The sequence below is a fragment of the Betta splendens genome, chromosome 1 (assembly GCF_900634795.4).
Source record: "Betta splendens chromosome 1, fBetSpl5.4, whole genome shotgun sequence".
Lineage (NCBI taxonomy): Eukaryota > Metazoa > Chordata > Actinopteri > Anabantiformes > Osphronemidae > Betta > Betta splendens.
The window spans coordinates 2,122,169-2,134,668 of NC_040881.3; the positions used below are offsets into that span (position 1 = coordinate 2,122,169).

General features: G+C 42.4%; 1 protein-coding gene and 1 long non-coding RNA gene across 5 annotated transcripts in view; one reads left to right on the forward strand and one right to left on the reverse strand.

Moving 5' to 3' along the window:
• Window positions 1-1,784, reverse strand: part of LOC114861438 (uncharacterized) — a 2,531-nt gene extending 747 nt beyond the window's left edge. Inside the window, exons 1-2 of the long non-coding RNA XR_003786790.3 lie at window positions 688-1,784; window positions 229-362 (exon numbers count right to left, since the gene is read on the reverse strand). This is a non-coding gene — a long non-coding RNA (uncharacterized LOC114861438). The remainder of the gene's footprint in view (window positions 1-228; window positions 363-687) is intronic.
• LOC114861057 (protein phosphatase 1 regulatory subunit 29-like) overlaps window positions 1-12,500 on the forward strand; it is a 134,802-nt gene that overhangs the window by 64,473 nt on the left and 57,829 nt on the right. For 3 of the 4 annotated variants that reach the window (XM_029160046.3, XM_055506773.1, XM_055506772.1), the window contains one exon: window positions 11,848-11,909. The exons of the other annotated variant lie outside the window; for it this stretch is intronic. The gene's annotated coding sequence lies outside the window, so the exon portion shown is untranslated. The remainder of the gene's footprint in view (window positions 1-11,847; window positions 11,910-12,500) is intronic. 4 annotated transcript variants of the gene reach the window in all.

Genomic DNA, 12,500 nt, shown 5'->3' on the forward strand with positions numbered 1-12,500 from the left:
TTTTAACAATTATTGATAAAGCAACCGAACAGCTGCTGAACAAAGCAAAACTTACATAACGACACCTTCATAACAGTTCTGCGTAAACACACACCTCCATGTGTTGATGAGTGTAATTCCCACATAATTAAACAAATAGGTAATGAATTAGCATGTAGTATGCAGTTAGTCTTTTGTAATTATAAAGGCCTGAAAAACAAGATTTCACTTGTCAGTCTGCGTTAGTACCTTGTTGAGCCCCCTGTTGCATTTCCTTGACCTCCTGAGTATATTTCTCAATGTTTTCAAGGATGTCTTGTACTGCTGTTGCATCCATCAACCTCCCTCTTGAGCATTCCAGACAGCGTTTAAGGGTTTCCATTCTGAAATATGTGAAAAAATGTATATATTAAACAGGACGGATTTACCCTTATCATGCACATACAGTAAACATATATACTGTATATATGTTTGTTCTTTTTTGTTGCAAAGCATGCTATAACTACTGACATGACAATACCACTTTAAGAACTTATAACAATTAATAAATTGTTAATGTATGCATGTATGCAACGCTTCTGCAGTAGTACTGTAAAAATCTGAGTACATTTTTGTGCACCCAGTAGCGAATCTGCGAATAGCGTGTTAGCTTGACCACAGTTAGTGCATGATAATGATAATGAACAGAATAGCCTAGGACTTTCTTACCTTGTTAGAACTGTTTGAAATGCGTCATCTGGTGGACTGTCCCCTTGTAGAAGTCGAGTACACTCATTAACGATTTGTTTGCATCGTAAAAGGAAAGTTCTCTGAGCCATTATGATGCTAGTGGTAGCACTTTTTTATTGTGTCATAATCTTTAATCTAACGCAGACGACAAGACAGTAAAATTCACTATACTTATTGTAGCGCCGCTCGCTGTACACATGTGCTACTCATTGTCATAAATAGATGCAGTAAGATTAATTACCGAAAGGATCAAACAAGCTACAGTTGCCGTTTGCTCCGGTGTGTCACCACGGTCAAATGAACCGCCGTTTACTTTTCCGTGGTCAAATGAGCCGTCGCTATATTCAAGGTGCGCGATTCGTGCTATAGTTACGGTAACTGTTGCGATCACTGAGAAAAGCCGAGACTCTCACTTTTAGGAGCATCTGGGGCGATATTAAGATAAATGTTGCAAGGAAATGAATTAAATTTAAGAAATTACAGAATTTACAGTGAATGTCTAAATATATTCACTAACGGAAAATATAAAGAGGCAATTTGCCTCTTTTTCTAAATCTTGGATTTGAATAAATTACTCAAATTGGGACATCACTACCTAGTACTTTATAGACTACTACCACAGGAAATATCAACTTATTTTACTGCATAGTTTTTAAATAATGCATAAAGTATCATTCAGTAAGTTCAACTGACACCAGTAGCTGAACTTTGCCCTTTGATAACTCCTGTTCTACTACAGCAAATATCCGTTACTTTTACTGTATATTTTTGGAGTAATACATTACTAAGTTTTCGTATAGTTAAATAAATTTAAGTCAATGACCAAACTTGACCCTTTAATTAAATAAATTCTGCCAATTTAGAGACTGGATTCCATCGAAGTTGCCTCATAGTTCTACTTAGTACTTCATATACTACTACACAAAGTATAAGCTCATTTCACTGTACATTTTAAGAGTAAAGTGTCGATCCACTGTCACATGGTAAGTAAACAGACAACCAATTAAGAAACTTTGATTTTGAATAAATCATGTTACTAAAATTATTAGATTAGTAATATATAATCTACTGGGGTAGTAGATTATGTCTTGCCAATGGGTAATAACTAATTTTACTGTAAACTCTGCGCAACGTACCACTTTTCTTGTGTGAAACTACATCATATTGTGGGGAGAAGGTGATAGTGAGGCACAGAGGATCAGCTATTGGTTGTAATGCTAATTACTGTACAATAGTTTATGAATGCAAAATAGGTTGATATTTGCTTTGGTAGTAGACCATGAAGTACTTAGTAGAACTGTAAAGTAATGATGATGTACCAATGTGAGGAACTCATTTTATGGAAGGTCAAATTCCAGCTATTGATGTCAATTGAATTTACTGTACACTAGTTTATTTATATATTACTTCAAAGCTATACAGTAAAATAAGTTGATATTTGCTGTGGTAGGAATCCATGAGGTATTAAGTAGAGTTAAAGATGGTCAGACACTTTTGCTCCAAAACTATACAGTAAATATATTTGATATTTGCTGTGGTAGTCGTCCATGAAGCAGTAAGTAGAACTGTGAAGGAAAAGTGATGTAACATTTTGAGGAATAGGAGTTGTCAAAGGTCAAAGTTCAGCTATCGTGTCAGCTGTGGATGAGAGGCTATGAAACGGCTACAAAAGCTGGATGACAGACCTTTTTTGAGTGAAATAATTGCCAATAGGACACAAGTGCTAGATATTATGACAGAACATAGAGGGAGAAGAGCAGTGGGGAGAGGACACATCCCTGTGGTGCGCCAGTGCTGATGGTGCGGATGCTGCCCAGCCTCACCTGCTGCCTCCTGTCAGTCAGGAAGCTCCTGATCCACTGGCACGTGGGTTTGGGGACGGTGAGCGGGTCAGTTTGTGGTGGAATATTCCAGGAGTGAGCTAAAATACAAAAATAGGATCCTGTTCGTCTTCATGACCACAGACGTCAGGGCGACAGGCCTGTAGTCCTGTATTCAGTCAGGCTGGAGATGATGGACTGGAGGGGGTGGCCTTTTGGTTTTTTGCCTTTGATAGAATTGTGTATGATAATTGAGACATTATTGCTGACATGACACGTCTTACTCATGGTCCTGGTAAAACGTTCTAATTTTTTTTCGTTGTTCCTAGTCAACCTACAAACTATTTGCAGGATGAGGACTCGAACAGGCAACACTGTGGATGAGAGGCTGTAAAACAGCTACAAAAGCTGTATAACAAACTTTTCTGAGTGAAATAATTGCCATTAGGACACAAGTGCTAGATGTTATGACAGCACATAGCGGAATAAAAATAATTTAGTGGTCTTTGGAAAAACCAGTGAAAGCAAAAGTGCAGTTAGAAGGATTTGATTTAGATTTTTGACTTAGATTTGAGTGATGGATACCAACAATAAAAAAACATAGTAGCTTGGATTTAAATTCCAATAATCACTGTTTTACCAATAATAATCACTGTTTGCTCTGGGAATGTATGAGTCTGGTTGTGGATATTTCATAATTAATTACCCAATAAATCTGTGAATGTTCGTTTTAGACTGTGAAACGAACTGTTTTGGTGAATGAGCCTAATGTATGTCGCATTCAACGCAGGTACGAGGGTTTCTCTGGTTTCCGAGTCATCCCGTAGCTCGAGTCTGGAGGTACTTTACTGACCTCAAATAACTGAGGGAAAAACCAGCTTCGCCAATCAAAATGTACAAAACAAAAATCCTATTAAACTAGTTGTACTTTGCGTGTTGTCTTCGCAATAGTCCTGGTACAATAGTTTGTGGATGTACCGCAAATGACTTGAAGAAGCACTCAATCCTCAGTGTATTGCGGCGGGACCGTAGTTTCTCCGATTTCGAGTAAACGCAACTTAGTCCAACCGAGCAAGCGTTTTTTACGCATGCTGTTTTGCAGCCGAACGGGCGTATTTTACGCCTGCAATGTCCTGCCAAGCAAACGTAAATTACGCATGCTTTGAGACAGCAACGAGACACCTGTTTTTTACGCTTGTCTTTATTACATTACATGCGTATTTTTCACCCGTTAATGTAATCGCGCGTAATTTACGGGCGTTCTGTGTGTCTTACGCATGCTTTTTGCGCATGCTTATGCCCAGATCAAGCGCATGAATAGTTTGATACGGACTGATTGGCCTTCCATACACACGCACACGCACGCACGCACACGCACGCACACACACACACACACACACACACACACACACACACACACACACACACACACACACACACACACACACACGTTACTTTTTGAGCCACTTCCACCCCGTCTTCCTTTCACATCCATGTTCTCGCCTTCATCTGCTGTAATCACTGTATCCTTGTTCTTTCTCCACCTTTGTGTTCATCTCATGTGTCTTATCTTTTTGTGATTTCCTCTTCTATATAGAAATCAGGAATGTTTCTGTGGAGTGAAAGCGTGTGTACTGTACCAGAGCTCAGTGCAGAGTTGTAGAATGTCAGGTTTCAGTAAGTAAAGCCTATAACTATAGCAGTTCAAACTTTGCACTTACAAAGTGAAGCAGCAGCAAATAAATGAAAAGAACTGCTCTGTGGCACTTTAACAGGAAGGTGGATGCGTTGCCTCTATTCTTCCTGCTGCCCTTCACAGCAACACCATCCACATGATTATTATTCACTCCCTCACGCTTCTCTTCCCCCTGGTTTTCCAGGTTGAGCTTGTGAGTTGTTGCTTCCCAAAGACTTCCAATTAACACCCGTCCAAATAAATTAAAAGTCATCTTTGGTGCCAAATAGCCAATTAGCGAGCCTGGAAGCTCGGCCCGGATCAAAGAGCGCTGGCCCTGGAGAGTAACAGGGTCATGATGGAAAAGGCGGGTGGTGGAGAGGTCGCCTGGCCCCGGGGCTCAGACCGGCTCTGGAGAATTACTTTCTAACAGCAAGGCTTCAGCTGTGCTCCACTACATCTGGCTGCTTCTCAGCACTGGGTCCATCTAGTTAATGTGTGTGTGTGTTCTGGCACTTCTCACCTTGTGAGGACCCAATATCTGCTCCTCGATAAGCAGGGACGTTTAGGTTTAGTGGGAACATTTGGCCGGTCAGCACAGAACAGGATGATAATTACTATTGAGTTTTAACATATAAATACTAATAATAATTACTACAACAATGAGATTCCATCCACTTCAAAAGTTGCCTTCAGTAAACTCACTTGTTGTGGACAGTTATCTTGGCTGGTTTGTGTCTGTGTGTGAATGTGGGAGTAGGGTGAAATACTGTAGATTGAATTTTTTTGCACATTTGGCACAAAGACGAAACAAAATCGATGAAATAGTATAATTGTATAACTGTAATCTGTTTTAGGAAGGAATCAATCACAGTCTATAGAGCTGCCAGAAAACAAAACTCACTAAGAACTATTCATTCATCTGTGGTGTGTGATGTGTGTGCGTGTGTGTGTCTGAGTTGTTTGTATCTGTAGCTGTGTGTGCGTGCATGTGTGTGTCTGAGTTGTTTGTATCTGTGGCTGTGTGTGTGTGTGTGTGTGTGTCTGAGTTGTTTGTATCTGTAGCTGTGTGTGCGTGTGTGCGTGTGTGCGTGCATGTAGGTGTGTGTGCCTGTGTGTGTGTCTGAGTTGTTTGTATCTGTGGCTGTGTGTGTGTGTGTGTGTGTGTGTGTGTGTGCGTGCGTGTAGGTGTGTGTGTGTGTGTGTGCGTGCGTGCATGTAGGTGTGTGTGTGTGCGTGCGTGCATGTAAGTGTGTGTGTGTGTGTGTGTGTGTGTGTAGGTGTGTGCGTGCGTGTGTGCGTGCGTGTAGGTGTGTGTGTGTGTGTGTGTGCGTGCGTGCATGTAGGTGTGTGTGCGTGCGTGTAGGTGTGCGTGCGTGCGTGCGTGTGCGTGCGTGCGTGTGCGTGCGTGCGTGTGTGTGTAACAATGACCAACAGGGAACATTCTATGGATCCCCTTTAAATCTCAGGTGTGTTTACTACGTACTTTGTGTGGATTTGTATGGTCTTCATCAGACTTTCAGTTTCTTCATCTATCAACCTTTCTGAGCCTTAAAGCAGACCTCAGGATGCTCACTGGAATCGTTTCATATTTCGGCCCATACTGTGCTCATTTACTGGTCTCTCATTTCCATATATTTTGCTTTATCTCTTTATCCTCCTCCTCTCTCGGCTTCGTTTTCGTGCGCATCGCCCCATGTTTTCATCACTGAGTTGAAAGAAATTATGTTTTGCAAAGTAAGTTTTGTTACCAGGCAACAAGGTCACTGTATGCGGTTATGCCGCATGCTGGTGTGCACAGCGAGTGTGTGCACATGTTTATGAATGTGTTTCGCAGCCATTGGTTTGACTGGAGTTGGAGTAGATGCAGCAGGCCTGTTTGTGTGTCTGCGTGTGTGTTGGAGTGCTGCTGTTGTTATGACTTTTGCTGCCCTGTTGGCAGCCCAGCAGCGCTAATGACTTCGTCAGAGAGATGAAAGTCTGGCTGCTTCTTGGGGCCGCAGGGGGAACAGCGATTGGACTGATTTGAACACAATACATTGAAATGTGTAGATGATGGAGAAAGGACAAACACTGGAGAGAAAAAGGGACGTGGAGGGAGGCGCTGCCTCAAAAATTAGAATTCAGATCTTTGTATCTTTCATGTGCGTTTCTACCTTTTGTGAGAAACACGAGAGACGTTTGTCCTTTGTTTTAACTGTAAAACAAAATGCGGTGAATGTGAAGCTTCTGAAACGTTCTCTTGAGCACGTAACCATTTAATGCAGTGGGAAAATAGAAAGCGGTGATGGAGCCAACAGCTCCGAGGAGGAAGAGGAGGAGATGGAGATGAACGGCCTGAAGTCAGCTGTTAGTTACGTCCATGCCTGCGATCAACGCGCGTCTATTTCTGCCTCCGCGGCCGCATGTTTGTCGCGCGTCACGCTGCCTTTTCACGCGTCACGCGTTTTCCATGCAGCCGTGACCGCCGTCATTCCATGATCATGCTCCGCTTGTGGTTTTTTAGGTTCCCCTAAAGCATCAGGGAAACTGATGTCTGTGTTTGAGGCAGAATGTGTGAAATAAAACTGCACATAAAAAGACGTTTCGCTTGGATTTTAAATCTTCAAGGAGTCATTTATTTATTGGATTTCTTTCCTAAAACCAGACTTTATATTTAAAAACTGGCTCTGCTTCTCACGCTGCTTCCCTTTAGTCATTTCTTCACCCTCCCAACACTTCCTCTAATTGCTCTCCTGCTTGTCTCCTCCTGCTCTCGCTAACATAGCTGTTCTCCTCACCCACCCCCTCCTCTCTATTGTAGCATATGGCCTGAGGTCTCGCAACCGACTCCCTCTGGACACGGATTCGTGACAGTCCTGTTGTGGAGCGAAGGCAACGGAGTGGAGGAGAAATGAAGGGAGGGGGGCTGAGCTGTGGGGAGGGGCTTCTGTCATGACTGTGGGGGGTAGAATCTAAGGTTTGAAAAGGAAAGTCAGATGACACAAGGATGAACAGTCGTGTTTCTTACGCTGCTTCATTGCTTTATTTTATTTCAGTGTGTAATCTAGTCACGTCTATTATTAGTCGCAACCCTCGCCACTGTTGTTTAACCTAAACCCAACGGCAACGCTACAAAGGACTCAGCATGATGTCACCTACAAAGGAGCATTCAGGCTTGAAAACAACCGGAAATGTATTAATTTCTGAGCAAAAACGAGGCTCGAGGTGTTGTTGAAGTGAAACAGTGACTCAGTGGATTTCACCCTGATGTCGTGTTACTCCGTTTCCTGCACTCGTTTTGCTCTTTGCTAAGTTTTTGTCGTCATCTGAAATATTGTTTTTCTTGAGATGTGCCATATTTGTTGTCTTGTTGACCTTTCAGTGACGTATGTGTCATGACCCATATTTGTTGCTACCTGAGCTTTGCTACAGTGAATTGCAACAGATCCAATCACTATTTGTTGAGCCACAGTGTAAGTTGCTCTGCTGATGCACTGAGTGACATATGGCAGAAGATTAAACAGCGATTTAGCTTTTTTATAGACTTTTTCGTCGGAAAATGGCGGCTGTTCTAGCAGCGTTATGGGCCAGTTCTCCCAAAGCACCACATACATCTGTTCCTGCGAAAAGAAAACGCTTTGCTGCCATCTTGGAAATGCACCTGGCCACATGGCTAAGTTAAGATGCAGGACTGAAAGGGGTTTAATGAGAAGATCTGCTCTGGCATCTGCGAAGTCTGAACAACTCTACAGAAAATCAGCACGGCCGTGTTTCTCATAAGGAGCAAATCTTTGACAGAAAAAATAATACAGGAATAAGACCCATGTTTGGAACAGCACAGTCGGTTTAATGCTTTATTATCTACACAAGTATCAGGGAACTAATCAGAACATTTTTTGGTGACACTGAGTTTAATAGTGATTAGATGTACTGAATAATTATTGTTTCATAGTTATTAATGGTCCATTTGTGGTGTTTAAAACCTGTGTCTGCTCAACAGTTCAGCTTCCTGTTTACTCGAGCAGTATTGGGATTAGATATCTGAGGAGCTGCGTTGGCTTTAAGTGCTAACGGCCACCTATTGTTGAATTTATGTGCCTGTTTATCAGCCTGGTGAGTTCTGGTGGCTGTGATTGACCTCTGACCTCCGTGTGAATGGCTCTTATCGATGCAAGAAAGCAAACAGTCGGCACCTTTATGGTCTGAGAAATGTTCATAACTTTCTAAAGGCTTAATTTGCCAAATCAGCTCTAGAGGGAAGCTGGTGTTCGATCCAGTGATTGTAGCTGCAGTTGGTTTAGTTCAAGTGTGATGACAAAGATAAATCAGCCACTGATTAGACGCTAAAATCAAAACCAGCAAGTTAAGTGCTGAGGTCCAGGACGAAGTGCACCCAGTGAGAGAAAATCCTCCTTAGAATTAGCATTTCAGACATTTGTTCATGATTCTTTTTCATTGCCCAGTAAAAGCAAGAACTGCACCTCATCTGATCTCTGCACTGGTTCATGGGGGGTTGTTGAGCCTGTTCCAGCTGCCAGTGAGCGAGGAGGACACGCAGGCCTGGTCAAACACTAGAGGTCACAGCTTCTGTATGAGCTGCCTGACTGTGTGACGACGCTGGACCGGGCAGCACCGTGCAGACACACAGACCGGGCCGGACCGAACCGACCTCCAATGGATGAATATGGGCTGAGACGTAGACCATGTGTCAGTACTGACTCTAGCTTCCTGTGCGGGTTTCAAACTACAACTGTGTGGAGTAAAATCAGATCTTGGACTGAAAACGTTGCATATTTTTATAGAGTTTGAATTGTACAACAAAAGCTCCACTATACAGTAGTTCAATATGTACTCTTATATGGAATGGATTTGTGAGTGAGCGATGATTAAAACTATAATGCTGCGACTACATGAAAGGTGCTAAATTACATAACTCTAATGAGTATGGCATTTTACAGCACCTTTGCTCTAATAGACATACATAGAGCTGATATATATATAGATATAGTAAAAATACAGAAGTATGAAAGGTCAGCTTTGACACTCTGCTTATTGGTTTTAGTTCACTGGGTCTCAGGCAAGAACATTTTACTGGACCTGTTCTTCTTCCCTTCAGTATTTCACTAAGTTTTATTTGTATGAGTGTTTTACACTGGATCTTTAATACGGCACAGTCTTTTGTAAATGAGTTGTTGAAAACAAATTGGTTCCCAGTGTTTGAGTAGCAGCATGTTATTTACTTGATCAGTGAAACAAGCCTGAACATGTCTAATGTAACAAAGTCCAAACGTGGCCGTGATCTGGATCGCTCACAAATGTCCCATCCACAAATTCACTTTACTTACAAAAAGTTGGAAATGTCTATTTAATGAAATAGAAAACTGAATCAGTAACTTGCAAATTTACTTAACTTTCTATTTATCTGCCAAAAGAAGGATATAAACAAATTAGATTTTAGTTTAGTTTCAAGTATAGATGACACATTTGTATTCTTTGTAAGGTTATATTCAAAGCTACAACCTTCTAAAAACCCAACAGTATCTAATTCCCGTTACTTTTATTATAGTATTTTTACAAAATGTCATTCATTCCCCACAGGTTGATCTTCTGTTGAATGTGTGATACATATGTCTGAAGATCTATTCATATATTTTCTACTCTTATTTTTTAATTCTTATTTCTGTCTATAGACAACAAACCTGCACATTTTACACTTCACACCACTTCACATGGGCATAAAAATTAATTTCAACTCCCATTAGAAAAACAAGCTTTTGGATAGTAATCAAGATAAATCCAGGCTAGGGAGACGCTATCAAGCGAGGATCTTGATTGTTCACTGAGCACTTAGGAGCCAGGAGAGTGTTTGAAAATAGAGATGAAGCGCTTCCAAACTTCTTATCTTCTTTCTGTGTGAAAAGTGGAAGGAAGCATCCACCTGCAACAATAGCTGGGACGGAATCCTAATGGGACAAATTACACACACGAGTGATAAGAAAGCAAAGTGATACCAGAGGGCTGCAAGTCACCACACTTAAAAATCACTCAAATTAATATCATCACCAAACCCTTAGGCTGAAGAGTGTCATCAGCTGAAGTTGATGCGATTGGACGCTTTCAGCAACCTCAAATGTATGAAGCCTTTCTGATCTCAGATCATTTGTGTGTTGAATGTGAACACAGCTGTTCTACAGTATGAACTGCAGACAGAGCTGTGACTCCAAGGCTTCATCTTATAAATGTAGAACTCCTGCACCTTTTTCTTCTCAGCTTCATTAGTGGTATAAGCTCAGCACTGGCAGATGTGCAGCTGAGAAGTGGAAGGTTGTGAATCAAATCTAGGCTGAACAGCTTTAGACATGATGTGACCTTCAAACCTCTAAAATACCGACCAGGACACAAGTCGCTGCTTTTTGCTCATTCACCCGATCCATTAAAGACAAAGCCATGAAAGGTCACAAACTCTCGTTACGCATGTGTTGGACAGAGGTTTGTGAACCTGTCATCCCGTCTGCTTTGACATTTCCACACTAACAGGGGAGTCAAAATCAATCTCATTCCACGTCCTGCAACTCAAGTTAAGCATAATTGACTTACAAAAGGCAGAGAAACGCATCAAGATCAGCATCAGTTGACGTTTGACTTTACCCTTGTTTGACTTTGTTGTCTTGGGCTTTGTGAAATGAAGAATCACCTGCTGTCTGATGTCAGTCTTCATTTATTTCTGTAATAAACACTGGCTTGCATCACCTTGATTCATTTGATATGAAACATGAAGAGCAGGTGTACAGCGTTGTTCAGGCTAATGAGCTGCGTGAGGGACATTTGACTCAATCTCGTACATGTTTCATGGTTTCCACTGCGAGGTCTCACTCTGTTTAAACTCACCTGTTCGGCCTCAGTTCCTTCTGTACTATACGTCCAGTGAGCCTCATATTGTGTCCTCACAAATGACCAGCGGCTCCAACGAATCCTTTCTTTCTCCTCATTGAGCATTCTCCATTGGGCCCCAGAGCTCCTGGCTGGACGCCACCTCATAGACACCATGCACTTTACCAGATTGTCTCTGTTGGAGGAGTATTTGTTATATTATGGACTGGCCGATCCAAACCGGACTTTCCTGCTTCATGCATTTCAGCAGTTTTTGATTGTCTGTGTGAATAGTTTACTGATTGTGCATGAACTTGATTTGGACATTTCATATAAGCTGCTGTAGCAGAAACCTTTGAGGTGCATCTTTCTGAAACCTCTTCCTCAGTGTCATTGGGATAAACCTGTTTATCTGCTGTGTCAAGTCATTAATCACTTACACAGCAGTAAATGTTTGGGTGCCTTCACAGTTTAACAGATAGTTGGACAGTGGCTGAATTTGAGTTCTGACTTCCTGTCTGTCTCCTCACATAACCCCCACACAGACAGTCGTGTATATTATGTATCTCTGTGCACATCTGCAGTCGTTTCTCTCTCCATTTTATTAAGATGGGAGAAAACATACACTGTGTCACTACGGTACCAGGACATGAAGCCAAACTGTTCTCGTGATTAATAGACAGGCCTCTGCAGCCTGGACAGGTCACCGATATTTATGTTCCAGCTGAAGACCCATGGAATCTGTTTCATCACTGCCCTCATCAACCAGTCGATTCTCTCTTTTGCCTGCAGGTTGTCCTCATTTGCTCCGTCTCCGTCGGCCGTCAACCCTCCTGCATTCAGGTGCATGTTCGGTAAGTTACTACAAACGTCTTTGCTGGAACTTTTGCAGATAAACATTTTCAAAATTAGAATTCTGAGCAGCGTCTTGCTCGGTGTTTCCTGTATTCCTCTAATGTATCGCTGGCATGCATCGGGCTGGTAATTACAGCCACTGAACTCAGTTTGACTAGAGGGAGCGCTGTTCAGAGAGCGGTGGGTCGACCCTGACAGCTTCTGGCAGCCGGCACTGCAGCAGCAGCAGCTTCCTCCCTTAGTGGTCACTTCGAGGCAGCGTGCGCCGTAATTGACATAAACGTCAGAGACCAGAAAGTGAACTAACTGGCCTGAATCCATCACCGGCCGCGGAAGCCGGAACAGCCCAGTCGTGGTTCTGACCGGACACGGAGCCCACGTGTGAGCGAGGAGGAAAGTCAGCGATGGGCGGCTGGCAGGCTAATGACTGATTCCTGGCATTAATCAGACACCTATCAGACTCCCACCGCTCCGAGCGCAGTGGGAGGAACGTGGGCGAGGAACAATCTCGCTAATATTCAGGGGTTGCTGTGGGATTTGGGCAGCGAGGCGTATAATTATCAAAGCAAATGTGATGATACTACAGAACC